Source organism: Chiroxiphia lanceolata, chromosome 4, assembly GCF_009829145.1.
Source record: "Chiroxiphia lanceolata isolate bChiLan1 chromosome 4, bChiLan1.pri, whole genome shotgun sequence".
NCBI lineage: Eukaryota > Metazoa > Chordata > Aves > Passeriformes > Pipridae > Chiroxiphia > Chiroxiphia lanceolata.
Genome location: NC_045640.1, coordinates 3,260,537 through 3,287,532, shown reverse-complemented (window position 1 = coordinate 3,287,532; position 26,996 = coordinate 3,260,537). Strand labels below are relative to the sequence as shown.

Genomic DNA, 26,996 nt, shown 5'->3' with positions numbered 1-26,996 from the left:
GAAGTGAAGGGGAAAGGGGAAGGGAAGGAGGAAGAGGAAAAAGGAAGGAAAGGGAAGGGGAAAAGAAAGGGAAAAAGAAGGGTAAGGAAAGTGAAAGGGGACAAGGAAGGGGAAGGGAAGGGAAAGGGAAAGGGGAAAGGGAAAGAGAAAGGAAGAGGACAAGACTGAGGGGATCTCATCAATCCATACTGATATCTCCAAGGAGCATCAGAGGACGGTGCCAGACTCTTTTTGGTGGTGCCCAGCGACAGGACAAGGAGCAGTGGCCGTGAACTAAAACACTACAAGTTTCACCTCAACACAAGGAAGAACTTCTTTACGTTGAGGGTGGCAGAGCACTGGAACAGATTGTCTAGAGAAGGTGTGGACTCTCCTCACTGGAGATATTCCAGAGCAATCTGGACACAATCCTGTGCCGTGTGCTCTGGGACAACCCTTCCTGAGCAGGGAGGTGGGACCAGATGAGCCACTGTGGGCCCTTCCAACCTGATCCGTCCTGGGATTCTGTAAATACTTCCTTCCTTTTCAAGCCTTGAAGATGAACAGTCTACAGATCAAATATCTGATATCTGTGATCACTGAAACCCAGCTCACTGTTTTCACAAGCAGATATGTCATACTCCGTGAACAAATTTAGGGAATTCTGGATAGGCTACATACCAATACCATTTAGATTTTAAATAATAAGCTGTGCAACATAGACAAAGAAATTCTTCCCTATCAGGGTGATAAGGCACTGGCACAGGTTACCCAGAGAAGCTGTGGCTGCCCCATCTCTGGAAGTGTCCAAGGCCAGGTTGGACGGTGCTTGGAGCAACCTGGAATAGTGGAAGGTGTCCCTGCCCATTGCAGGGCATGGAACTGGATGATCTTTGAGGTCCCTCCCAACCCAAAATAGTCTGTGATTATAATTAAGTAAAACCAGCTTTCTTCACTCTAAATTGAAAAAAAAAAGGAATATATTTCTGGCTTATTCCTAAATAAGAAGAGACTTTATGACAATCAAAACTCAGCTCATGAAAGACAAAGGGCACTCAGTTGCACCCAGTAAATTAGTAAATTTTTGTGCTTAGAATCATAGAATTTTTAAGGGTTGGAAGGAACCTTAAAGACCATCCAGTTCCATCCCTTGTCATGGACCGGGACACCTTCCATCAGACCACGTTGCCCAAGGCCTTATCCAGCCTGGCTTTGAACACTTCCAGGGTTGGAGCATCCACAATCTCTCTGGACAGCCTGTTCTGGTGTCTTACTAAGTAAAAAACTTCTTCCTAATATTCAACCTCAATTCCCCCTCTTTCAAACTGTACCCATAACTCCTTGTCTGATCACTATAGCTCCTAACAAAGAGTCCCTCTCCAGCTTCCTTGCAGTCCCCATTCAGGTACTGGAAGGTAAGTGATATCCTACTAAAACATCTTATTTATAACAAAAATAATAAATAATACAAAGCAATAAATATATTAATATCGTTATTACATATGAGATATGAATATTGTACAAGATCTATTGGTATTGTATATTGTAATCACTATGATAATTACTATTATTATAATAATATAAATGATATAATATAAATAATGCAATATTAATAATAAAATAGTATAAAATAATAAATATATAAATATCCTTATTTTATTATATTTATGATATTATATATTTTTTATTAATGTTGTATATTCTCTGTTAATATTGTATTTGGTAATTACTATTATAACAATATAAATCTTATAATAAATTAAACAATTCAATATCAATAATAAAGTAATCTAAAACAATAAATATATTAGCATTAATATTTTATATTATGTATGATATTATGTGCGATATTATGTATTATGCATGAATATTGTATATTATCTGTTAATATTGTATTTGGTAATGATTATAATTACTATTATCAAAGCAATGTAAATAATATAATAAATTAAATAATGCAATATCAATGATATAAGAATATAAAATAATAAAGATATGGCTATCATTATTATTTTATATTATGTATAATATTATATATAAAATACAATATGTATGAATATTGTATGTTATCTGTTAATATTGTATTTGGTAATTACTATTATAACTACTATTATCATAACAATATAAATAATATAATAAAAATAATAGAATAATATAAGATAATCAGTCTATTAATATAATTAATGTTTTATATACTGTATAAAATTATATATGCTATATGAATATTGTATATGATCTGTTAGCATTGTATATTGTAATTACCAGTGTAATTACTGTTATTATAATGTGAATAATAGAATAATATTAGATGATAAATATATTATTATAATTAATATTTTATATAATGTACAATATTAGGTATTATATATTAATACTGTATACTATCTAATAATATTGTATGTTGTAATTACTATTAGTATAATAATGCAACTAATAATAATAATGCAACTAATATGATAATATAATATCTTGCAAACAATATAATAATATAGCATAATGCTATAAATAATATCACAAAAATATGATACAAATATAATAAAAAAATTCTGATTCTGTGATTTTTAATAATGTGGCAAAAACATGATACAGATTCCCGATTGGAGTTTTGGGAAGCGGGACGCGGGGGGGGGTTGGTGCAGAACCGCCTCCGCGCCGCCAGGGGGCAGCACCGCCCCGCCGCGGGGCCCATGTGGCCACGCCCACCAACCACGCCCCCTCGGCCACACCCACCGGTCACTCCACGCCCCGGTCACGCCCTGGCCACGCCCCGGCCACGCCCCCTGCGCGGAGCCGCGCGATGGCGGCGGCAGCGGGCGGGCGGCGGCGGCGGCGCCGCTGAGCGCCGGGAGAGCCCCGAGGGGCGCCGGGGGCGTCCCGCTCCCCTTCCCCTCCCTCGCACCCCGCTCCCCTGCGCCCCGAGCACCCCCCGCGCCCTCCCGCGCCGCGCCCTCCATGGTTACGGGCGGCCCCCGCGGCCTCGCAGCGCAGCCGTTTGGGCGGGAGCCGGCGCGGGAGCAGCGGCCGCAGGTGAGCGGGGGGAGCGCAGGTGAGCGGGGGGAGCGCAGGTGACCCCCCCGCCCACCGGGGCGGGCACGGGGGCGTGGGGGTGGCGTGAGGGTGATGGAAGGGGCGCGGGGCGCGACCTACGCGTGGCCGCGGCGGCGGAGGGGGGTCACCCCCCACCCACCTTCCCAGCGCGGGATTTAATATTTGAATGTTTGAGTGTATGTTTGTGCGTGTATTCGTGTGTGTGTTCGTTAATAGTAACGGTGGGGTTTAGAAGTGATCGCGGATCGGGGCGTGTGAACTCGGTCCGTTGGAGCGAGTCCAGAGGAGGCCACCAAGTTGATCAGAGCAGGATGAAGCACCTCTGCTGTGTGGAAAGGCTGGGAGAATTGGGATTGTTCAGCCTGGTGAAGGCTTTGGGGTGATCTAAATGTGGCCTTCCAATACCTGAAGGGAGCCAACAAGGAAGATGGAGAGGGACTACAAGGGCCTGGAGTGACAGGACAAGGGGGAATGGATTCAAACTGAAAGGGAGTAGTTTTAGATTGGATTGGGAAGAAATTGTTCCCTGTGAGGGTGGTGAGGCCCTGGCACAGGTTGCCCAGAGATGGCTGCCCCATCCCTGGAAGTGTCCAAGGCCAGGTTGGATGGGGCGTGGAGCAACCTGGGATAGTGGAAGGTGTCTCTGTGATAGTGGAAGGTTGGAACAAGATGGTCTTTAAGGTCTCTTCCAACCCAAACCATTCCATGATTGTATGAACTTCCAACCACGGTTCTGCAGCGACCCACAGCCCCTTCCCCTGCTGCACCCACAAGGACAAACACAGGTCCCAAGATGTGAACCCACCTGTGACACCCAGGAAACAGAGCTGCAGGCCAGGACCACCATTGCCACGATCTCCTCCCACCACCCACCCACCTCCCTGCCACGGGATTACCCAGATCCGTGGACACCCCCACACAGGACACTGGGGCATCCAGTCAGTGTGGAACCCACCTGGCCCACGGCCTGACCACAGCCCTCTCGGCAGCTCTGGGCTGAGCCCGGGACCAAAGGCTTGTTTTAGGAGGGATATTCCACCTTGGGAGCTCGTGGCCAGGGACCTGCCTGCACCATCCCTCCGGGAGATGCTCCAAGCTGGAGCGTTGGAGGGGCACCCTCCTTGCCGTGGGGTCCGAGAGCTCTGTCCCCTCCCCAAGGGCTCTGTCCCCTCCCCGAGGGTTCTCGCCCCTCCCTGCCACTGCTTCCGTGCATCCCAAATGGGAATCCCAAATGGGAAGGTCCGGGCTGCCCCGCTCCAGGCTCTCCCACGCTCGAGTAGCTGCGTCCTCCCTCCTCGGCCAGCACTTGCTTATTCCTCATCTTGGATGTCATCGAGGGTGGAAAATGTGACAGGAAGGAAGGGAGGCTTTTTTTCCCTCCTGCTAAATATGGACTGACATTAAAAATCCAAATACTGTCGTGAAAGGAATCCCAAACTCTGTTTGTTGGAGGAGGGAAGAGAACGATGTTTTCTGGCTTTTCGGCTGTGAGGTTCCAGCTGGGAAGTTTCGCAAGGAGTGGCGGAGTCCTTGCCGGGAGCCTCAGGAATTTACTGAGCTTGTTCACAGGACGCTCTGCAGCGTCTTATGCTAAAAAAATTAGTCATCCCTTCTCCGCCTGGCCGTGGCTGGGGGGAGCTTACCATGAGCACGCAGGATGCTTGGAAATATTTAGGGATTTGTCCTCCTGTACAAGGAGTTCTAGAAACAGGAAATAAAACTGCAGCCCAAACAGGAGTTTTTCATCTTTATTTTAATTCCTGTTGCTGCAGCAGCCTGTGGCTGGGAAGGGAAGGCTGTGCACGGGGTGGCTGCAGCCGGGTTTGCAGGGAGGGTTTGTCTCTCTCTGTCAGGCGTCAGATGCAAACTCATGCTGTTATTCCCAGAGAGACTGGGAAACAGGCTCGATGTGGGGCTCTGGGATGAGGAATGAGACCACAGGGATGGTCATGGCACTGCCAGCTCCCCCAGTGGCTTCTGCTGGGGCCAAGGTGAAGAGCCAGGATGTTTTTGGGGAGCAGGGACTGCAGCTTCCCAAGGACCCGGGGGTGCTGGAAGAGAGAGAGAGACTCGGTGTCTGTGCTGGGCAGAAGGTGGGCGCTGCCACCTTCCTGCTCCACATGTTCCTCTCCATCCCTGTGGGACAGATTTCTGGGGGGGGTGGTCTGTGGGAAGCTCCAGGGTTTTTGCCTGATCTTTATAAAAACAAATGGTTAAAGCAAGTGGTTGGTTAAAGGTGGTTGAAGGCAGTGGAGTCCCCATCCCTGAAAGTGTTGAAGGAACAACTGGACGTGGCACTCAGTGCTCTGCTCTGGTTGACAAGGTGGGGATCGGTCACAGGTTGGACTCGATGATCTTGGAGGTCTTTTCCAACCTAATGGATTCTGTGAAAGCAGTGTGGGGATCCTGGGAGGTGCTGGAATAGAATGGAGTGGAATAGAATCCCTTTTCCAGGGCACTGCTATCCTGGTACTGGTGCCACTGTGTTGTTCCTAGGCTAAGGAGGCACAGCTCCTTTCTGCCTTTCTGAAATGTCACTCTCAAATAACTGGATCTCTGTGCTGCTCCGTGAAACTGGTCCATGTCCAACATCAGCATCCTTGAGGAAGAGTAGTTAGAATTCCCTCTCTCCCCATCTCCTCCTGCCACTGACCTACATCTGCTCTGCTCCAGCCCTCTGTGTTTGCAGTGGGATGGTGGATCCTGATTAAAGGTTGGACCCAGTGATCTCAGAGCTCTTTTCCAACCTGGTTCTGTGATTCTGACCCAGCGTGGAGGGCGCGGGTTGTGTCACCTCTGCCGTGCTCGGCTGAGCTGCGGTGGCACCCTCGTGGTCTGTGTGATGCCCTGGAAAACTGGGGAGCATGAGGTGTGATATTTTGCATGGAACAGACTGCCCATATGCTTCCACAGGGTCAGGAGTGGCACCAGCTGCCGCCTGGTGCTTCAGTCTTGCTGTGACACAGACGGGAGGTCACTCGGCCCTCGCAGCTGCTTTCTGGGCTCATTCACAAATCGCATTTTGCTCTGGAAATAAAACAAATCCCTGGGCTTTCCTGTCACAGTGGAAGTCATTTAAACATGACCAGGTCCGTAAGCATCTCCAAAGCCTGCGGACAGGAAGAGACACTCGAGTGGAGAGGTAGGAAATGTCCGCATTTATAGCAGTGGCTGATTCATGTCCTGCTCTTAACTCCTTCCCTCCTGCTCTCGCTGGGATCCAGCTGCTTTGCTTCAAGGCTCAGAGGCTGAGGAGACTCTGGCTGGCTCACAGGACACTGCTGGGTTTTGTACATGGTGTTTACGTGGTTTGGGGTGGAAGAGGAGTGGGCTGTTGGAGGTGTGTGGTTATCCAAGTCGGATAACCGGAACGTCGGCAGTCACATTAGAAGGGATTAATATTTAATATATAGGGTATGAACCTTGGTGCTTAATCATTATCTGAAGGGCTTAGGAAGAGATTTAGCGATAAGCAAGTGATTCCCCGAACTGTCCAGAGTGATTTCTTGCGTATTCCTCTGGAGCAGCTGGTCCTGGATATCCCTAGAGGCTGGTCTGATCCTGTTCTTCCTGATGTCTCCAGCTTTTGTAAGTGGGTAGAGTGGCTTTCATCACGAGTGCTTGCTTCTCATTAAACTCACAAATACTCTGGAAACCCTTTTTCTCTGATGCAGCTCACGTGCCTGGACTGTGAGGACCTGTCAGTGCTTGAAACTTCTGTGTGTAGCCAAAGCCTGTGGGAAACGTGTCGTGGGATCCGTGGATGTTGCCACTGTCACACAAATCTGCCCACCCACTACTCCAGAGGCTGCTCATTTGTAGTTTTTTCTGGCCAGCCTCTTTAGGAGACCTTAAATGTCATCTCCAGGCCCCAGTATGGGCCCAGAACCCCCTGTGATGGCTTTCCTCATGTGGGTTTTTTTTCAGCATAAGGTGTTTTGTTGTGCAGCAGGGTGGGGGCTGCCCCTCTGGGATGGGGGTTGCTGTGTTTGTGCAGGGAGGGGGGTGATGGTGGGGGAGTGCTGTGTCCTGGTCTGGAGGCCTCAGCACAGGAAAGACATGGACCTGTTGGAGTGAGTCCAGAGGAGGCCCCGGAGATCCTCCCAGGGCTGGAGCCTCTCTGCTCTGGAGCCAGGCTGGGAGAGCTGACGGGGGTTCACCTGGAGAAGAGAAGGCTCCAGGGAGACCTCTGAGCTTTTAAAAAAAAGAGGGAGAGCAACTTTTTATGTGGGCAAATTGTGATAGGACAAGGGGAACAATTTTAAACTAAAAAAGGGTAGATTTAGACTAGATATAAAGAAGAAATTCTTCCCTGTGAGGGTGGAGAGGCCCTGGCACAGGTTGCCCAGAGAAGCTGTGGCTGCCCCTGGATCCCTGGAAGTGTCCAAGGCCAGATTGGACAGGGCTTGGAGCAACCTGGGATAGGGGAAGGTGTCTGTGCCCATGGCAGGGGGTGAGACTGTATGGTCTTTCAGGTTCCTTCCAACCAAAACCATCCTGTGATTCTATGCCAGGGCACACAAATAATCCCTCTCCCTTCCCTCCCTGCCCCGAGTGAAAACTCACCTGTCTGAAAGCAGCAGCCATGTCATCAAACAAACTGTGCTGTGGTTGCTCTTATGGTACTGCTGTGTTTTGTGGGCTGCAGTTTTGATGGTGGAAGTCAAAACAACTAAGTGTGGGTTGGGTTTTGGCATATTGGTCACGTAGAATATCCTGGTGTCTACTGTAAGAGGCATGGAGATTGGAAATCTTTTAAAAAATGGGTCTGCTTTTTTCCCAAAGCACCTGTGGAAGAATCAAAGAATCACAGAATGGTTTGGGTTGGAAGGGACCTTAAAGATCATCTCATTCCAACCCCCTGCCATGGGCAGGGTCACCTTCCACTATCCCAAGTTGCTCCAAGCCCTGTCCAACCTGGCCTTGAGAGTGCTCCTTTTTATTCTTTGTGCAAACACATCACTTGCTCAGGCAGCAGCGACTCTTTATTCCAGAATAATTTGTTGTCCTAATTCCTTCCTGTTGAAGCAACTCCATTTTGCATGGAATAATTAGTACTAATTTGGATCTGGGATGGAAAACAAGAGTCCTCTGACTTCAGAGGAGCAGACAAGAGCGTAACCTCTGCCTCTCCGGCGTGAGTCAGGTCGTGTCGTGCCATCCCTCCTCTGAAGGAAAATTAAAACCTGTCTGTGAGACAGAACATCCCAGGTTGGTAGGAGGGACAGGAGGTGTCACGGATTTTAAGCCTTCTGCTGTTGCAGGGAGTCAAGGACATGTGTGGTGAGGAGGAATGGGCCACCACCTCCTTCCCTCTTGGCTGACACTGAGGAACAAATAAACAAAAATGTTCCCACCGTGCTGATGTGAAAAGCTGCCTCTGAGCCAGCCTGGCCTGGTGGTGGATTCCTGGAGCCCCAGCCAAGCACTTGAGACCTTTTTACTGCCATAACGAGGATTTCCTCATCCTGCCCCACAGTCTGACTTGAGCCACCGCTATTTTCTGGTCCTTCCAGGAAGACAACCCTGCTCTGCCTTCCTCTGCATAGCAAAGGGAAACCAGCCAAATCCCTTCCCTCCCCCAAATCTCTGTGTGTTTGCAGAAGGGGAGGTGCAGGCATCCTCCCTGGCTTCCCAGTGTTTACCTGGGGAGCATGAGGTGAATTCCACAGGCAGGATCACCCCCACCTGTCTCTGGTAGGTTCACTGTTTGCTGTTGGGATTGTGAGTACCAAGGCTGTGAACATCTCTCCAGGCTGAGTCCTGGAGGCAGTGGAAATGGGAGATGTCTAGCCTGGAAATCCCAGCTGGCAAGAGATGGACTTCCCAGTGTCTGGATACCCAACCACTAGAAGCTTTGGCTGATGGATGCTACTTAGACAGAGAGTTTTAAGACCTGGATTAATAACTTGGGGCCCCAAAATGCTGCTTGACTCTCCAACTGCATAGATAAAATTATGTTAGAGGCTGATTGCAGAGGTGCATACCTGTGTGGAAAACAGGGTTCAGCGTGTTCCAGCTTGTAGGTTTTGTGTATCCAAGTTAAGTAATAGATGACAGGAAATCTTGATCCAGGTATGAGCAGTGAATCAATCAGGGCTGGATTGCTCTGGGGTTAAACCAGCCCCCCCCAGGATGACTATCCTCCCATATCACGTCTGATGTTTTGAAATAATCTCTGGGTTAGGATTGTTCTGATGTTCTAAACCCCAGGGGTTTATCTGGCTCTGGGCTCCACCCCATCTGAGGTGACCTTGCTCTGGGGCTGCAGAGAGCAGCAGTTCTGGTGTAACTGCTGAAGGCAGGATGTCTCCCTGGGTCTGTGCTCAGACTCCCTGCTGATCCCAGGGAGTTGGGGATCTTCCACCCAGAAGGCAACTTGTAGAGGATCTGCCCAGAAATGGCACCCAACCATCCTCGCTTGTCTGTTGTGCACCCAGCATGTCATCTTCTAGGGACAGTGATAATACAGGCACAGAATGGTTTGGGTCAGGAGGAACATTAAAGATCATCTCTTTCCACCCCCCTGCCGTGGGCAGGGACACCTTCCACTAGCCCAGGTTGCTCCAAGCCCCATCCAACCTGGCCTTGGACACTTCCAGGCATGGGGCAACCACAGCTTCTCTGGGCAACCTGTGCCAGGGCCTCACCACCCTCACAGGGAAGAATTCCTTCCCAATATCCCATCTAAACCTATTCTCTTTCAATTTGAAGCCATTCCCCCTTGTCCTGTCACTCCATGCTTGTAAAAAGTCCCTCTCCATCTTCCTTGTTGGCTCCCTTCAGGTCCTGGAAGGCCACAATTAGGTCACCCTGGAACCTTCTCCAGACTGAACAATCCCAGTTCTCTCAGCCTTTCCTCATAGCAGAGCTGCTCCAGCCCTCTAATCATCTTGGTGGCCTCCTCTGGACTCACTCCAACAGGCCACAGTGGTGAACTTGCAAACCAAGCAGCAGATCCTCCTGTAATCCCTGGGGATGTGTGGGGTCCATCCCTTGCTTTCCACCTTGTGTTTTTAGAGTTGGTGTCTCAGTTCCTACTCTGGGGATTTCAAACACCTCATTCACAACCTGTGGGCAGCTCGGGGCTGACAGGACTAATTTGTGTCAGTAAATGACATCGTGGTACTTGTCAGAGAGGGTTCTGCAGCCAGGAAATCTGTTCCTGGCCTCAACGTGGTCGCAATCAGCTCAAAGTCCTGCTCGCTCCCAGTTGGGCATCTCTTACTCCATCCACGAAAAACTCTGCTGTGCAGACCCAGCCCTGGACCAGGGACAGGAGAAATGGAGCTGGAGGAAGAAGCCACCTGCCAAGGCAGTGAAATAGTTGGAAGAAAAGCCAGGAGGATACTCAGATCTGGCTACTGGTGTCAGGGTGACCCAAGACACTCAGCAAAACATGAGGCAAGAGGGACAGATCTCACAGTCCTGAGGCTGTTAGAGGTTTGTAGAAGGCTGCAAAGCTCAACTAAGTAAATCTCACTGAGTAAGAGGAGAAATATGAAGAACAGGATTTGCTTTTTTTGTTTTGTTCTGTTTTTAAATAAAAGAAAAGCATTTTAGTGGTTTATAAAGATTCCAGCAGCGCTCTGGGAAAGCACAGCCTCTTGTTCCAGGCACAGGGATATCCTGGCTCTCGACCTGAAGGTTTTTGAGGTACCATAAATTTTTCTGGTGATAGTGCGTGGCAGGACAGCCTGCAGAACTTCCCTGCTGCTCTACAATTTGAGTCATGTTTTTATCAGGCCAGCAGATAATCATCTCACTGGTGTTCCAGAAGCAAAGCTCTTATGGATGTGTTTGAGAAGGCTGAAAATAAATATATTCACATGTGTTTTCCAATGTTGCTGAACATGTGGTGTGTCTTGGAGCCTCTGGATTTTACTCTCTGGCAAACTGGCCACTCTTGGAGGCTCAGAAGTACAACTTTAGTCCAAATGCTGGAGCTTCATGCCCCTCCCATAGCAGACACTAAAGCCACCCCTCCAGGATGAATTAGAGATGAACAGAGATGAGTTAGGAATGAATAATAAATTGGAAAGCATGGATAATCCTCAAGATTTTCTCTTGAGGAGACTTTAAACCTATTTGGCTACAGGCAAATAGATGTTTTTAATCCCAGTTGCCGTGTAGAATTTGCATCCTCGTTCCAGGCAGGGTGGGAATACTGGGTGGGATCTTTGGTGGCAGCAGCTTGTCTTTGGATACTCAGCTAGCTGGAGGATTGAGACTGGGATTAGAAAGGTTAAATTGTTTTCTAAGCTTATCTAGGAGTGTGCTTGAAACCCTTCTGGTGAAGAAATTTTCCCTTCTATCCAATCTAAACCTCTCCTGGCACTCCTGTTTCCCCTTGTCCTGTCCCTTGTTCCCTGGGAGAAGAACCTGACCCCCACCTCACTACAAGCTCCTGTCAGGGAGTTGGACTCAGACAACTCATTTATCATCTTCTGTACCTGGCTTGGTCTTCAGTGGTTGTGCAGGAGTTTTTTTACTCCAGCAGGTGCCTGGAGGTGAAATACGTGGCCCAGCCGTTGGTCTGCGTTGCAGCAGTGTCTGGACTTGGTCTGTGCCCAGCAGGCACACCTGGCCTCCCAAACCCCAGCATCCAAATGAATAAAAACTAAAATAATAAAATAGGCAAGGGCTAACTGACAGAGAAAGGCAGCTTTGGAAGGGTTAAGATGAATCTCTCCTCTCCTGGGGGGTAACTAAAAGGCACACTCATCCTTTCTCATCCCTCCCGTCCCCTCCTCAGACGAGACTCCAGAGAGGATGACAAACCCGGTGGCTGCTTGAACAGTTTCCACCTTGGGTCCATCAGCACGTTAAAATGGTTTGGAGGGTCCCCAAGCATCTCTATCCCTCTGGGTGGTTGTTGTGAGGGTCCTTGCAGGAATTTATGTCCCTCAGCCAGGGTTGCAGGGGAGCTCTTGGTGACTCCAGTGTAAAACCGGTGCTGCGTGTGCACGAAGGTGACGGATCTCTTGATCCACCCAGGTCAGGCTGTGGAGGCACCTGAGTATCTGCTGCTGCTGCTTGTGTCCAGTTCTTAATCATGACATAATGCAGGATTTGCTCTTTGCCTCCCTTGAAATCTGTTAGACCGGGTTCTGTGCCTGTGCAGAGGTATTTGCCTTTTTGTTTTTTCCACGATATTCTGTGGGGGTTGCTTGAGTTTATGTAACTCCCCATATGTTGCCCTCTTCCTGTGGAAACTTGAAGATAAATTGTGAAATGCAGGGAGCTGCTTTAAAAGGATACATCCTCAGCTGGATCTTGGCCTGTTTGTGGCAAGAAAAGGGGAACCTCAGAGCCCTCTGTCCTTGTTCCCTTCTCACACAGCTGAGTGAGCAGCGTGGGATGGAGCACCTGATGCTACCCTGTTGCCCAACACTGGGATGCTGCTCCAAGAGGAGCCCATGGTGAGCTGGCAGCAGGCTCCAGAGCAAGAACGTGCTGTAAGGAAGGGTGGTGGTTTCTCCATGGAGGAGCTGCAGCCACAGCACTGTTCCCTGCAAGCCCTCTCCCATTTTCCAGAGCTGCTGCATTCCCTGCAGTGCACCTCTGCCCAGCATTGCTTTCACTGGAGCTTTAAGTCAGTGTTAATTGAAACACATGGCTGGACCTGATCTTACCAGGTGCTGCTTGATCTGCATTCCCATGTATATCATGGAACCATGGAATCCATGGAATCATGTGTTGGAAAAGCCCTCTAAGGCCATCAAGTCCAACCATTCCTTCAGCATTGCCAAGGCCACCGCTAACCCATGTCCCCAAGTGCCACATCCACACAGCTTTTGGGAACTCCACCACTGCCCTGGGCAGCTGTGCCAGGGCTGGACAACCCTTTCCATGAAGAAATTTTCCCCAGTATCCAACCTAAATGTCCCCTGGCAGTTTGAGGCCATTCCCTCTCCTCCTGTCCCTTGTTCCCTGGGAGCAGAGCCTGACCCCCCCCTGGCTCCCCCCTCCTGTCAGGGAGTTGCAGAGCCAGAAGGTCCCCCCGAGTCTCCTTTGCTCCAGGCTGAGTCCCCCCAACTCCCTCAGCTGCTCCTGCTGCTCCAGACCCTTCCCCTTGCCCATATCGAGGAGGTTTGGGGATGCTCAGCATCTTGCAGATGGGGGTTCTTGCACTCCTGTGGGACACAACCCTGGTAGATTGATGCCTCTTTTTCACTGCAAACCTGAATGAAGCCCTTCACCCATCACCCAGCTCCTTTGTGCTTATCATTTTTGAAAATCGTTCAGTCCCAAGTGTGAGAGCAGTTGCAGGCAGGATGCTGGCAGAGCTTCCAGCCTCCACAGCGTGTAATTAGGGTCTCTGAAAACATCCATTTCCATTCCCTCTCCACCCCCCCCACCCCCGGAGCAAAGCCAGGAAGCCCAGCCCCTGAACAAACCCCCCCCCCCCTTTTGAACTTCAAGGCTGAGAAACTGAATTTTGACTCTGAACATGGAGCTGGTTTGACTGGTGGACGGAGAACGAGGAAGTCTGTGCACAAGTGGATGGGAGAGGTGGAAAGTCCTGAGGGCCTGAGGGGAAAAACTGCTTCAGAGATGAGCCACACAGGTCTGATGATGGTTGGGTGGAAACTGCAGCCAGGGCTCCTGGGCAGCCAGGCAGCCTCAGCAGTGACAGGAAGGCTGAGCTCCTCCACATCCAAACCCGGGAATTGACCTATTCCGTGGGGTTTTTTTGAAGTTACTGCAAGATCATGACTGGTTTTAGGAAGCCAAGAACTTTGCAGTTGCTCAATGCTCGCTCAGCTGCTTTGGTATGTGTTAGTTGGAATGGTTTCATTTTTGTGGAGTGGATTTAGAGTTGCCAGCATGGGATCTTTGGAGATTAACGTGCTTGGCTCGTGTGGAAAGAGGTGCTGGCGAGGTGGGGCCTGGCTTGGTGGCTGAGGCCTCATTAGAGGTGACATGGCTGGGCAGGTGACTTTGGGCAGCACAGCAGACTAGAACACAAAACTTGTAGTTTGATCTGTTTAAACTGTCTCTGCTGCCCAAAACAAGTTGCTGCCTTTTGCTGCCAATGATCCAGGGTGCCAAAGTTTCACAAAATCATGGAATGGTTTGGGATGGAGAGGATCTGAAAGATCATCTCATTCCAAACCCCCTGCCACAGGCAAGGACACCTTCTACTTTCCCAGGTTGCTCCAAGCCCCCTCCAACCTGGTCTTTGACACTTCCAGGGATGGGGCAGCCACAGCTTCTCTTGTGTTTGGAGGGTGCAAATCTCACCCACTGACAATTTGGCTCAGTTTGGGAGAGAATCTTTGAAACTGTGTTTTGAAGCCTTCAAGGATTCATCCTCTTAGGGGGCTGATGGTGCTGCATGTGTGCACAGGGGGATTTAATTTTGGGCTGTTCAGTGCTCACAGGCCGAGAAAGGTAGCAAGGATTTAAGGGAATTGAAGCTCCAGGAGCCCTGTGTGCTGAAATTCTACCCCCCTGTGCCAGGGAAGTATTGCTGCCCAGCTGAGATCTCCTCTTTATATTTGATATTGAATTTTCCCTCTCCTGCTGCTTCATTAGGGTGATGGAGTCATAGAAATGTCAGTAATTAACTAATGAAGGACATGGGTGGTAGCACAGCAAGCAGCTTCCATGGCCGTGTGGCTGTTATTCCACGATTTTCAGTCCAGCAGGGAAAGGTCATCTTGGGATACCTTCACCACACTCTCTTTGTGGCTGTGACTGGTCCCATCCTACATCCAACACTTTCCATGTCACTTCAGCTGTTTCCAGCCCCCTGGATGGTCATGGCAGTGCCATTTTCTCCCCTCCATCAGCAGATTCCAAGCCCAGGGATAGGAAGAGGGCTGCCACTTCCACATTTTTTTTTTTCTCATTTTGCCTGTTAACAGTAATTGTTACTGATCTTTTCAAGCATTCCTGGAGCTCTGTCTGCACTGACAGGACTGGGCTGTTGGGGCAGGAGGATTGTTTTGCTGTGGAGGTCACAAATGGCAGCTCAGCTCCTTTGAGATGCTTTGATGTGACTCACCAAGAGATTCACTTCCCGAGGGAGCACCTGGCATCCAGAGCTCAGTCCTCTGTGCCCCTCCCTGTCCTTATTAAAGGTGGGAATGCCAGCCTTGGCTGTATGGTTGAAGCAGATGCACTGTGAGCAGCAGGGACGTTGACTTCCCTTCCACTGCCCTCTGAAGGTCCTACAGCCTCTGCTCAAAGTTCAGCCACTGGGTTTCTTCATTTTGGTGGATGTACTTCAGCCAGTTCTGAATCGTTTCTGACCACCCCAATTTGCCTGTGGTCACTTGATGTGAGGTTACAAATGACCCCATCAAACTGTGGTGTTGGATGTTACATTAGAGTCAATTTTTCTCATTGCTGAAGGTTTTACTTCACGTATTTTTGGAAGCTGGGCCCTGATTTTACTTTGAAGCAGTCAAAATGTTGAATAAAACACTCCAGAGCTTTCGAAACACTTGAACTGTGTTCTCCCTTCAGACATTCTGTCACTTCCATCCTGGATCTGACCCCAGACACCTGCTCTGAGCTGTGCCTGGGTCACAGAGGCACTTGGATCTACATCTGGAAAGAAGTGAGAACATTGGGAATGATGGTTTGGAGGACAGGAACTGAAAATGTATGTGGTTGTTAAATCTGTTCTTGCTAATAAGAGCCACTTGAATTTATTTTTGGGTGCAATTTTGGTCCATCCTATTCTGGAGCTGAATTCATGGCTTGTGTTTTGGATTGTCTCCTCCTTCCCTCTTGGTCTCCAGCTGCCAAACCCTCTCTTCTCCCCCATCCCCTGGCATGTGGCACTGCAGTATCCCAGACTCCAGCACTGCAGATGTGCCAGCTGGAGACACCAAGCTCGTACAGGTCTAAATTTTGGAAGCAGCAAAAAATGATTGACTTGAGGAAAACCTCGTTTGGGCTGAATTTTCTCCCTGCTCAGAGCCCAGCGATGTTGAGCAGGGTCCTCGGAATCTTTGTGCAGGAAAACTCCCAAGTGGAGCTGCCGTTCTTAGGATGGTTTGGGTTAGAAAGAACCTTAAAGACCGTCTCATTCCAACCCCCTGCCATGGGCAGGGACACCTCCCACTAGACCAGGTTGTTCCAGGCCCCGTCCAGCCTGGCCTTGAAGCAGGTTCTCCTCACAGGCATCCTCTGCTTTTACGAACCCATTCCCTAAATTATCTCCGTTGACAAAATCACACTTACATCAAGCACTTGCCCACTTCATTCTTCCACTTGTGATTTTTCTTTCCTCTGGGCAGGGTTGTTTGTCAGCAGCTTTGAGTGCAAAGATGCCTATTTGTTAAGTCTTTCCTGGCTGCCGAGTTTGAACTCTTTAATATTCCTGTCTTCTGTGAGCTCTCTTCCGTGAACTTTCCTTCACTTCCCTTTCCTTCACTTCCCTCCTCCCATTTATCAAAGCCTTGCTCACAGATTTGGTGTCCAGGGAGGGGCTGAGGTATTCCTGTTGTGTCACATCAGACTGCCTGTTATCCCTAGGGAAAAGGAGAGGAATGTGAAATAAAAGGAGTTGGTGCTTCCGTGCTTATTGAGAAATGCTGGCCTTTGAAATGCCCTCAACCTGAAGTCTCATGCTTGGTGATCAGACATAATGATTCTGACCTCTTCCCACTTGAGTTGTCCACTGTCTGATCCAAAAGGGACTTGTTCCCTTGGAAGTGGGCCTTGTTCAGCTCACTTTAGGTAGTGGGCAGCTGAGAAAGCAACACTTTTGCTTTTTTCTGACAGAAAACATCCTGCAGAGGCTTCATTACTAATAATAAACTGCTAAGCCTTGTCATCTTTGATTGCCAGGCATGTGCTGTGAGCTGAAATCTGTGGTTTAGTCACAGAATCATGGAATGGTTTGTGTTGGAAGGGACCTTAAAGACCATCTCGTTCCACCCCCTGCCAAGGGCAGGGACACCTTCCACTAGCCCAGGTTGCTCCAAGCCCTGTCCAGCCTGGTCTTGGACACTTCCAGGGATGGGGCAACCACAGCTTCTCTGGGCAACCTGTGCCAGGGCCTCACCACCCTCACAGGGAAGAATTTCTCCCTGATATCAAATCTAAACCTCCTCTCTTTCAGTCCTGTCCTGCAGCCTCCCTTTAACCTTGGTGCCAGCTGTGCCTATTTCATCGTTTGTGCTTAGTATTCCCACTTCCTGCTTAATAACAGGGTGGTCAGGCCCTGTCTTGTCAAAATTGGGTGTTCTCTGGGGCTCAGGCACAGCTCCCTCGTTATTCCCTGGTTGAGCAGGGAGGGCCATTGCCCTGGTGCCAAAGGGAAAGGAAGGTGTGAGGAGCTGAGGGGCTGTTTCGTGACAGAGGTGAGCTGATGTAAGATGGAGGTGGTGCTGTTCTGGAGAGTTTATTTTTCTGTTCCCTCCTTTCTGCACGTGTTGGACCACGTCTGGTGATGGGGCAAGGCAGCTGGGCTTGCTTTCCTTGGCGCCGGGCCACGCTCCGGCACGGCACCCTGTCCCGGCTGACGCTTTGGCAGGTGAGCTGATCCCACTGTGGCTGACACAGAGCCTGGCACGGGCAGCTCTGGCAGTGCCTGGGGTGGGAGGTGGAGGAAAAACGAGCTCTCACCTGGTGGCAGAGACCTGCGTGATCATCCAGCTCGCAGAACCCCAGGTAACCCACCATGGAACTCCGGACTCCAGCCGGTGCCCCGAGCGCCTGACTCCTGCCTCTGGGTAGGCTGAAATGGAAATGTGGAAAACAGATGTGACCTACTGATACTATCTTGTTTAACTGTCTATATCCAGATGTTTCCAGCTTGTAGTGCTAATTTCCACTTGCAGTTATCCAAGAGCTAACTCCAAGATGCTCACTGCCTTCGTGTCTGGGAAGAGGAGCGAAAGTAGCCTTAACATTTATTGTTTTGCTTGACCTGGCATCTTTTGCATCCAGGTTGGACAAGCCTGTCCATCCCCAAACTGTCTCTTGCATCTCAAAATCTTCTTCTCCTGGAAGTTTTTCTTCATTATCTGGGTGAGAGGATTGAAAAGCAAGAGGAATCAGATTTTTGCCCAGGAAATTTCATACTCTGCGAGGGCATTTCACATCCGTTTTAGAAGACAGTGTGAGCAGCTTTCTCCAAGGGATGCTCTTCCCTCAGGACTGCACTTTTGTTAAATTTCATCAGCACATGACCACTGAGCACGGAAGGACTCACAGGAATGTTTCTAACTCCCTTTGAAAGGCAAGCTGTTCCTTCAGCTTCTTGCAGAATCAGCCTGACAGGAGACACTGTAATAAGGCTGCAGAGGTAATTGCATTTGTAATGTGAAAGACAGAAGAGAGTCTACAATTCCCATCCTCAACTGGCTCTGCAGGGACTCAAGGTAGTCCAAAAAAACCCCACAACCAGCAGAACCAACCATTGCTTTTGACATTTGCGATTGGTCTGGGCAAAACATTAGGAAACAACATACTCAAGGGGACAAGATGATCTCATACATCTGACTTTAAAGCAACATACTCCCGTGGAAACTTGTTTCCCTGCCTATTCCAGAGCACTTGGCTGCTGCCCGGACCTCCCCTGCCCCCCGCCCCAGACCAGCTCAGCTTAGTCAGCAAGTTCCAGTTCAACTTCTCTTCTGCCTTTTATTTTGTGCCTGTACCTGAGTTAGCTCCATTCCTCAGTAACCAGTTCTTTGTCACAGGAAAGCAGGATGCTTCCAACAACTTACTGTCCATTTCCTGAGGAGAACTGCTTGCTTTTAAGTAGTTCGCCCGAAATCTTAACTATTCCAGTGCAGCTAAGGCTTCCTCTGTTGGTTGACCTTCTTGGGATGAAGTTCCAACCACCCACATGCACTGTCTGCATTTAGCTTTGAGTCTGGAGAACAAATCTGTGCCGCAGGATTTCGCCATCGCCGCGTTGTTGTTCCTTTGACACTGTGATGTGTGATAATTCTCAGTGTAGCAACTGTGATTTACAAGCAGCAGCTCTCTGCTGTTTATTGCTGTTGAATCTTGAGGGCTGTGGAAACAAGAAGCTGGGCTGGAGTGAGCCATAAGGGTTGGATGTCCCAGCTGGAGCTCAGTGGTTTGGGCTACAGATTCTCCTGCAAAGGCAAATCCTCCCTGGTCCTTCCTCGAGCCAGCCCTGAGAGCAGGTCAGACCTTTTTGATTTTCATACCTCTTCAGTATGAAGACAGAGAAAGGATCTTGGCATCCCAGGTGGAGATGTGCTTGTTTGCATCCAGGTTACTCAAGGATTCTCTCTAATAAAGCCTTGGTGTTCCCCGTTTGCCTGGCTTGAGCACCGGGCTGATTCCTTTCTTCTCTGCCATCATTGTAGGTGTGGTGTGGACTTTCCCAATAGGACATTGCTCATTCACTCCCTTTTTTAAAAAAGAATGTAGTGGGTTATCTTTTCAGTGTCTAATTCTTGCTGGTTTTTTGGGAGCAGGTGCCAACAGCTGGTATGGCTGTGCATGAAGTGATACGTAGATAAGCAGAAGCTTATCTGGAACTGAGTGCAGTCTCCTCTCTGCCTCTGAAGGATTTGCTCTCCTTGGAAGGTTTCCATTTTCATTGAATCCACCTGTAGCAATGAAACCCAAAAAAAAACCCATGAACTCCCAGTGCCAGCAGACTGACTGGTGTTGGTATTTGGGCTTTAACTGGGGAGAATGAGTCAGCCTGTCCTCAGAAAGCACCAGAACTATTGGCACTACTTGATCACTGTTTTCCTGTTGCTCCCTTTTGTTACTCTCTTTTTCCTTTTGTTGAAGCTTTTAAGGGCCAGGGTGCACATTGGTGAGAGTGTCTGGATATTTCCCATTACTGGGAGTCTCCTGTTTGTGTCTTCTCTGCTTATTTTTTCACAAGGAGGATCAGAAAGATGCAGAGATCAAGACCTTGTCTGAACCTGATCTTGTGGTGTCATAATTCTAACTGCTGACCTTAGGGAGCTGGACCTAATCTCTCCACAAATAAATCTTTATAAATCAGCATTTACACCATAGAAATTCACACAAGCTGATGGCGAAGTCACTTAAAATGCAACAGAATAAAAAATATTAACTGTTCTGGGGTTAAGTCTTTAAAGGTAGGTTAGTACCTCTCTAGAGGCCACGGAGGACTATGAAGATACAGCAAATTCACACCAAACTCTTGTGTTTGGTCCTTGGGATATGGCCTTGGTGCCTCAGGACCATCCTTTGCATACTGGTCACTCATATTTTTCGTTGTTCATCCCTTTTTCCTAATGAAAAGAACACAGGGATGTACAGTAATACCAGAGTAGAGTGTGTGTACCCAGGTGCTGAAGGCACATCTTTGGCTTGTCAGCACAGGGGAATATCTGCATGGAAAGTGGTGCTCGTGGAGATGGGAACCATCCCGGCCGGAGTCGGAGCAGATGGGACGCGCAGCCTGAACCAGCCCGTCTCGTTTATGCTTTATTAATTAGACATGTTATCAGAGTCATCTGTGTTTTCTTCCCTTTTCTCTTTGCAAACCAGTTCTGCTGCTTTGCTGCCCGCAGAGGCTCTGATGAGGAGCCCAGTTTGAATCCTTGAGACTGGCACGGCAGCACTTGTTCACTGTGGTCTGTGTTAAATGCCCTGAAGTGTCTGGGGTGAGGACTCAGAGGAGCTTTGGGAGCTCTGGGGATCATGATTTTTGGAGATGATGGTGCTGTCCTGGTGGCACATCCTCCCTCTGTGTGCTGTCAGCATCCGTAAGCTCTTCCACCGCTTGTGTTAATCACAGAACCACAGGATGGTTTGGGTCAGAAGGGACCTTAAAGATCATCCAGTTCCACCCCCTGCCATGAGTGGGGACACCTTGCACTAGCCCAGGTTGCTCCAAGCCCTGTCCAACCTGGCTTTGGACACTTCCAGGGATGGGGCAGCCACAGCTTCTCTGGGCAACCTGTGCTGCTGCTTGCTGTAGGATGCTTAAAAATGTACATAGATCTAAAAGGTGACTGGATAAAGTCTTGGAAAGAAAATATAAAGATCCCTGTGCAGAAGCAGTCCATGCTGGAGACTGAGAAGTGTCTGGGGAGAAAATGGTATGTGCTGGTGCAGGTCTGACCTTGCTTCCTTGACCTGCTTGTGTTGCTGTTGGAGTTATTGAATTAAATGGATCTTGGATGAGGTCTGTCCTGCACACTGGGAAAGTCTCAGGCTGTCTCCCTGTCCATACTCAGTTTTAAGATTTTATTGAAGGAGAGGAAAACCTTTCAGAGGTTAAAGTGCTCGGGTGGGAGCCGGCAATAGGGATTTTCCCCAGACTTCCCTTTGGACCTCTGTTCCTCAGGGGGTTGATATCCACATCCTCAGTGGCAGTGCCCTTATCTGCATGTGAGGGTGAAGTGGATCATAAAACCCTTCCAGAGAACCCCTTGTAGTCTAAAGCTGCACCAGGGGAGGTTCAGGTTGGACATGAGGAGGAAATTCTTCACAGAAAGGGTGCTTAAACATTGGAAGGGGGTTCCCAGGGAGGTGGTGGAGTCACCATCCCTGTAGGTGTTCAAGGAAAGGCTGGATGTGGCACTCAGTGCTCTGGGCTGGGTGAGGAGGTGGGGATTGGTCACAGGTTGGACTCGATGATCTCAGAGGTTTTTTCCAACCTAAATGATTCTGTGTTTCTGTGAGTGTGGTGTGCCCACCTCTGATGGGGGAGACTGAAACAGGAGTTGGACTCGATGATCCTTGTGAGACCCTTGGAGCTCAGGATATTCTGTGAAACCCCATAAAACCAAAATCTGTGATTCTGTGAAACCCTGTAAAGCCAGCCTGAGTATCCGCCTTTCAGACACGTGGGTCTGTTTTATAGCCACCATTGGGTGAGGTGGAGATCTTTGGCTTTGCTTTATGTCTGATGCTCTTCCAGGGAAAATATTCACTCACTGAACGAGCAGCAGGATCATCCCTGCATGCGGGGGGGGGGGGAGGGAAGTGGCTTTGAATGATGGGCTTGTCGGCTCACTTGGATACTGCCCAGATCCCTTCCCTTCCAGCAGGACAAGAATCACCGTGCCCAGGCTCTTCCCTTGCACATACACTCAGCATATGTTATCCTTGGAGTCCTTTTCCCGGGCATGCCTTTGTGCAGGCACAGCGTCTTCCGTGGTAATGGGATGCTGGTGCCTTTTATCAGCAGAGTTAATTGGGTCCCTCAGTGCCGGGATTATTTCCTGCTGCCGCATCCTCTTCCCGAAGCTACGCCTCCACCTCGGGAGCTTCCCTGCTGGTGGAGATGGGATGCTGAGCTCTCCGCCGTGCCTGGAGCCAGCGGAGGTTAAATCACGGATGAACCTTTGGGGGATGCACATGCTGGGAGGCTACTGGAGTCATTTTAATTGCGGCGTGTTTATCGAGCTTTGCTGTAAACACAGCAGGAGGCTGCTGCTTCTCCAGAGCCTGGAAGCCAAAGGTGTATCGATCCCAGGGAGCCTGTGGGAGAGCTCAGCCAGGTTGTTCCCAGCTGAGGATGAAATCTCCCTGTGTCCTGTTCTTCCTCCTCAACTTGTGTCCAGCTGTAATGATTTTATAACACAATTTTGCTGGTTGATTTCTCCTCCCTGTTGCTAGGGATGAGGGGGGGAGAACTCAGGAATACTCATCTCCAGCAGTCCAACACTGCAGATAACATTGAGTCACTGCCGAAAGCCTAAAAGCAAAACAGATGTTCTGTTTCTAGTGACTAAGTGAAGTATTAAAGGTACCAGATGAGCAAAGTTTTAACTGAAGTATTCATTTAATTTGTGGTTGGCAGCTGAGACAAAGCATGGGCAAACAAGGTGCAGTGCAGAAATGGCCTCTCTCCTGTATTATGCAGCCTGTATGTTTTCATAAAATTTTTTTTCCAGTTTTTTCCCCTTTTTTTAAATAGGTCTTTCCGGCTTGACTCATTCTCTCTGTAGTTGTAACCTTTAGTTCTGGGTGGGAAGGCAGTTATTTTGTGAGACATGAGACCAGTGGCACGGTGAGTGGGCTTTTGTTGCTGCCTCTGTCATCTCACTGTTTGTCAGGTCACTTCCCTAGGAGTGGCTTGTGTCTGTGAAGCTGGGGATAATTATACCTGTTCTCAAAAATAAGGAAACTGGACTTAATGGTGCATCTGCTTTTGAATTCGTGAATGAGTAGAAAACTTAGAATGTGACTGTCATGCAGTTGTTATTCTCTGAGTAAGAGACAATTTTTGATGACTTGTGTTCTTAAAAAATATGCATAAAATTAAATGAAGATCAGAACTGTGATCCCAGGATCCTGGGCTCGTTGGGAACCAAGGTGTTGGGTTCCCATTCCTTTGATCCTTGGTGAGAAACCTGCAGCACTGTCTGACTGTGTGAAGCCCAGGTGCTGTGTCCCTCATTGTGTCCCTCTGGCTGTGTCCCTCATTGCCACTCCAACCTGAGCATGTGAGAACATAAAAGGGAAGGAATTGTGTCCTGGTCCCTCTTCCCAGCAACGTCTCAGTGCAAGTGCTTGTGGGTTCCTCAAGTCCTGTGAATATCTTATGTAAAACACATTGTAATCCTGAGAAGGAGGACCATGGCCAGAATTCCCTGCTAGGTAATTCCATAAATCACTGCACTCTGTACTTCTTGGACCAGTGACTTGCATGTTTGGCTGCCCAGCACCACAACATCATCAGGGAAGGACAGGACAGGCCTTGGACTGACCAGGCTGCTCTCCCTGGTGTGTGGGAAGTGGATTTGTACTGCTGAGCCCACATGGGAGCTGAAGCCAAGGCTCCATCTCGCCAGTCCTGCAGGATTTAGCCTTGTTATTGGCAAGTTCTGGATGTTTTCTATTAAGAAAAAGGCTTTTTGGATCTCTTCTGAGGGTTCCTCCCTTTGGAGGCTTTCTCAGGAGCCCATGTGCTGAGCACTTAATCTTCCACCCCACTTAAGGGAAGAGGGGCAGACACCAAACCCTTGTTGGCACCTTATTTCACTTAATTCTTGCATTTAATTGTTCTTCATTCGGCTTTTAAGAGAGTCTCTGCCAAAATCAAGAAGCTGAAAATTAAAGTAATTATTGTGGTGATGGATGCAATCAAAGAGGCCATCAGGCTCCTGGTCTGTGTGCTGTGAGGAAAGGTGCAGGCTGGGATTGAGCTCATCTCCAGGGACATGCTGGGCTCCAAGAGTTAATTTTGCCCCTGGCTTCTCTGTCCATGAGTAATCCATTTGTGCTGGGAGGAAATGGCAAGTCCTTGCAGCGAGGACAGGCTTCACTACTGGAGAAAATTATGCCTATTTATCATATGATGCTCTCTGTGCCTTTTTTGTTTGTCCTTCATCTGAACTAAGCTCTGTGGTGATGAGCTTTACTGTCTGACAGCAGATGTTGTAGTGGCCTGCAAGTGTTCCTCTTTCTTGCATTTGCTGTTTCCCTGAAATTCCTCAGGGAACCAGTCTGTGGTGGGGCCACCCAGCTGGGAAGGAGCTTGGCAGGAAAGGACCTGGGGGTCCTGGTGGACACCAACTTGATCTTGAGCCCTCATGACAAAGGACAGTGTTTTCTGGGCTGTGAGAGACACAGCAGTGCCAGCAGGTTGAGGGAGGGGGTCCTGCCCCTCTGCCCAGCACTGGTGAGGCCACACCTGAAGCACTGGGTCCAGTTCTGGCTCCCCAGTACCAGAGGGACAGGGACAGGCTGGAGAGAGCCCAGGGAAGGCACTGGAGCACCTGTGCTCTGAGGAAAGGCTGAGGGAGCTGGGACAGCTCAGCCTGGAGAAGAGAAGGCTCCGGGGGTCTCATCAAAGTCCATCAACACCTGCAGGGAGGGTGCAGAGAGGACGGAACCAGGCTCTTCCCAGTGGTGCCCAGTGACAGGACAAGGGGCAATGGGCCCACACTGAGACACAGGAGGGTCCCTCTGAACATCAGGGAACACAATTTGATTTAGGGGGTGATGGAGCACTGGCACAGGTTGTGCCCTGGGAGGTTGTGGAGTCTCCATCCTTGGAGATACTCAAACTTTATCTGGACACAGTCCTGGGCAGCTGGCTCTGTGTGACCCTGCCAAGCAGGGGGTTGGACCAAGTGGCCTCCAGAGGTTCCTTCCGACCTCAGATACTCTGTGATTCTGAGATAAGGAGGTTGAGGTCCCGAGGAGATGCAGGACTGGGCTGAGCCCTCTGTAGGGGTGTGACTGTGCACAAATGCAGCTACATTTGGCATCCTACAGCCCTGTGTGATCACACCTCCCCCGCTGCATGCAGTGCTGTAAAAATGTGACATGGCTCAATAATCCTTCTCCTGCTGTTTTGGTGTAATTTCTGTCTTTATGCTATGTGTTTTCTTTGCTTGCTTCCTCCTTTCACCTTCCCAGCTGTCTCCTCAGAGCAAACTTCCGTGACTCTTATTGTTCTGCCTGTTTTCATTCTCCTTCTTGGGTAAATGTATCTTTTTTTTTTTTTTTTAAGTGTGGTTTCCAAAAGCTCTGCAAAATGCTCTTTCCCTGCTGCATTTTGAAATGTTAGTTGCAAAAAAAAAAAGGGAGAAATATACTTAATTCAGGTTCATGTCTTCTTTTATCTGTTTTTCTTTTCAACAATGACTAAAGCCACTGATAAATAATGCTAATTTTTGGTACCATCTGTGAATGCAGAACCAAGCTGTTTCAGAGCAGCATTTTTGGTGCTTTTATCTGTTCAGAGGGGAAGGGAAAAAGCTCTTTGCATTAGCAGCAGTAACCTATCTCCCACAAATTGTAGTCTGTGCTCCCATCTACCACTAAAACCCAAAGCAAACAAAGATTTCGTGCAGAGACAGGAAACCTTTTGGGTGTAATTGCCGGGAGGTCTTTTGCTTCCACGATTTTTGGGTTCACGCAGCCAGGCAGCCGAGCAGTGCTGCGGGTTCGCTGGGGTGGGTTTGTTATGAGCTCTCACTGCGCTCTAATTCGACGTTTTTGGCAGCTCTGAGGGCTTTAAACACCCTCTGCAAGAGTCTCCTGGCCGGGCTGAGTGAAAGAATGTCCCGTGGAGGGAGGGAGGGAGGGAAGGGGCCGGTGAGTGGAGGCACAGCTGAGCTACGCCCTGATGACAGCCCTGCCCCCAGGCTCCTTTATTTTGGCCTCGAGCCTTCGTTTACATAATCCTGCCCTGATCCCTCTCCTTCTGCAAGGATCGGAGTTAGAGGACCCTCCAGTTTAACCAGATCGATCTGGGAACCAGTTCCCTCCCATCATCCGAGCCAAGAGGTGGTGTTGGTGGAGTCATTTGGCTTGGGATGTATCAGAAGACCTCACCAGTACCAGGACTTGATTTTAAGGCTCCTTTGAAGGCTGGGGAAAAAAAAAAAAATAAAAATTAAACCTTGGATATGGTCTGGAAAACTGTGGAGCAGGTCTGGCTCCTGGAGCCTGTGTGTTGAATAGCTGATGGTACCAGAGAACCCCACGTGGGTGAGGTCTCACCTGCGAAGTCCTCGTGGCATTTTTGGGTGTGTTTGTCTCTGGGTCATGTGAGATTCCCAAACCAGAATTGTGCTGTGATTTAGGATCACTTTCCCAAACCAGAATTGGACTGTGATTTAGGATCACTTTCCCAAACCAGAATTGTGCTGTGATTTAGGATCACTTTCCCAAACCAGAATTGTGCTGTGATTTAGGATCACTTTCCCAAACCAGAATTGGGCTGTGATTTAGGATCACTTTCCCAAAGCAGAATTGGACTGTGATTTAGGATCACTTTCCCAAACCAAAATTGGACTGTGATTTAGGATCACTTTCCCAAACCAGAATTGGGCTGTGATTTAGGATCACTTTCCCAAACCAGAATTGGGCTGTGATTTAGGATCACTTTCCCAAACCAGAATTGGGCTGTGATTTAGGATCACTTTCCCAAACCAGAATTGGGCTGTGATTTAGGATCACTTTCCCAAACCAGAATTGGGCTGTGATTTAGGATCACTTTCCCAAACCAGAATTGGGCTGTGATTTAGGATCACTTTCCCAAACCAGAATTGGGCTGTGATTTAGCATCAAGT

General features: G+C 48.9%; 1 protein-coding gene across 2 annotated transcripts in view; it reads left to right on the top strand.

Annotated features, from left to right (window-relative positions):
• The first annotated feature begins 2,822 nt into the window (after nt 1–2,822).
• Nucleotides 2,823–26,996, top strand: part of PTPRA (protein tyrosine phosphatase receptor type A) — a 117,520-nt gene continuing 93,346 nt past the window's right edge. For both annotated transcript variants that reach the window (XM_032686276.1, XM_032686277.1), the window contains exon 1: nt 2,823–3,006. The gene's annotated coding sequence lies outside the window, so the exon portion shown is untranslated. The remainder of the gene's footprint in view (nt 3,007–26,996) is intronic.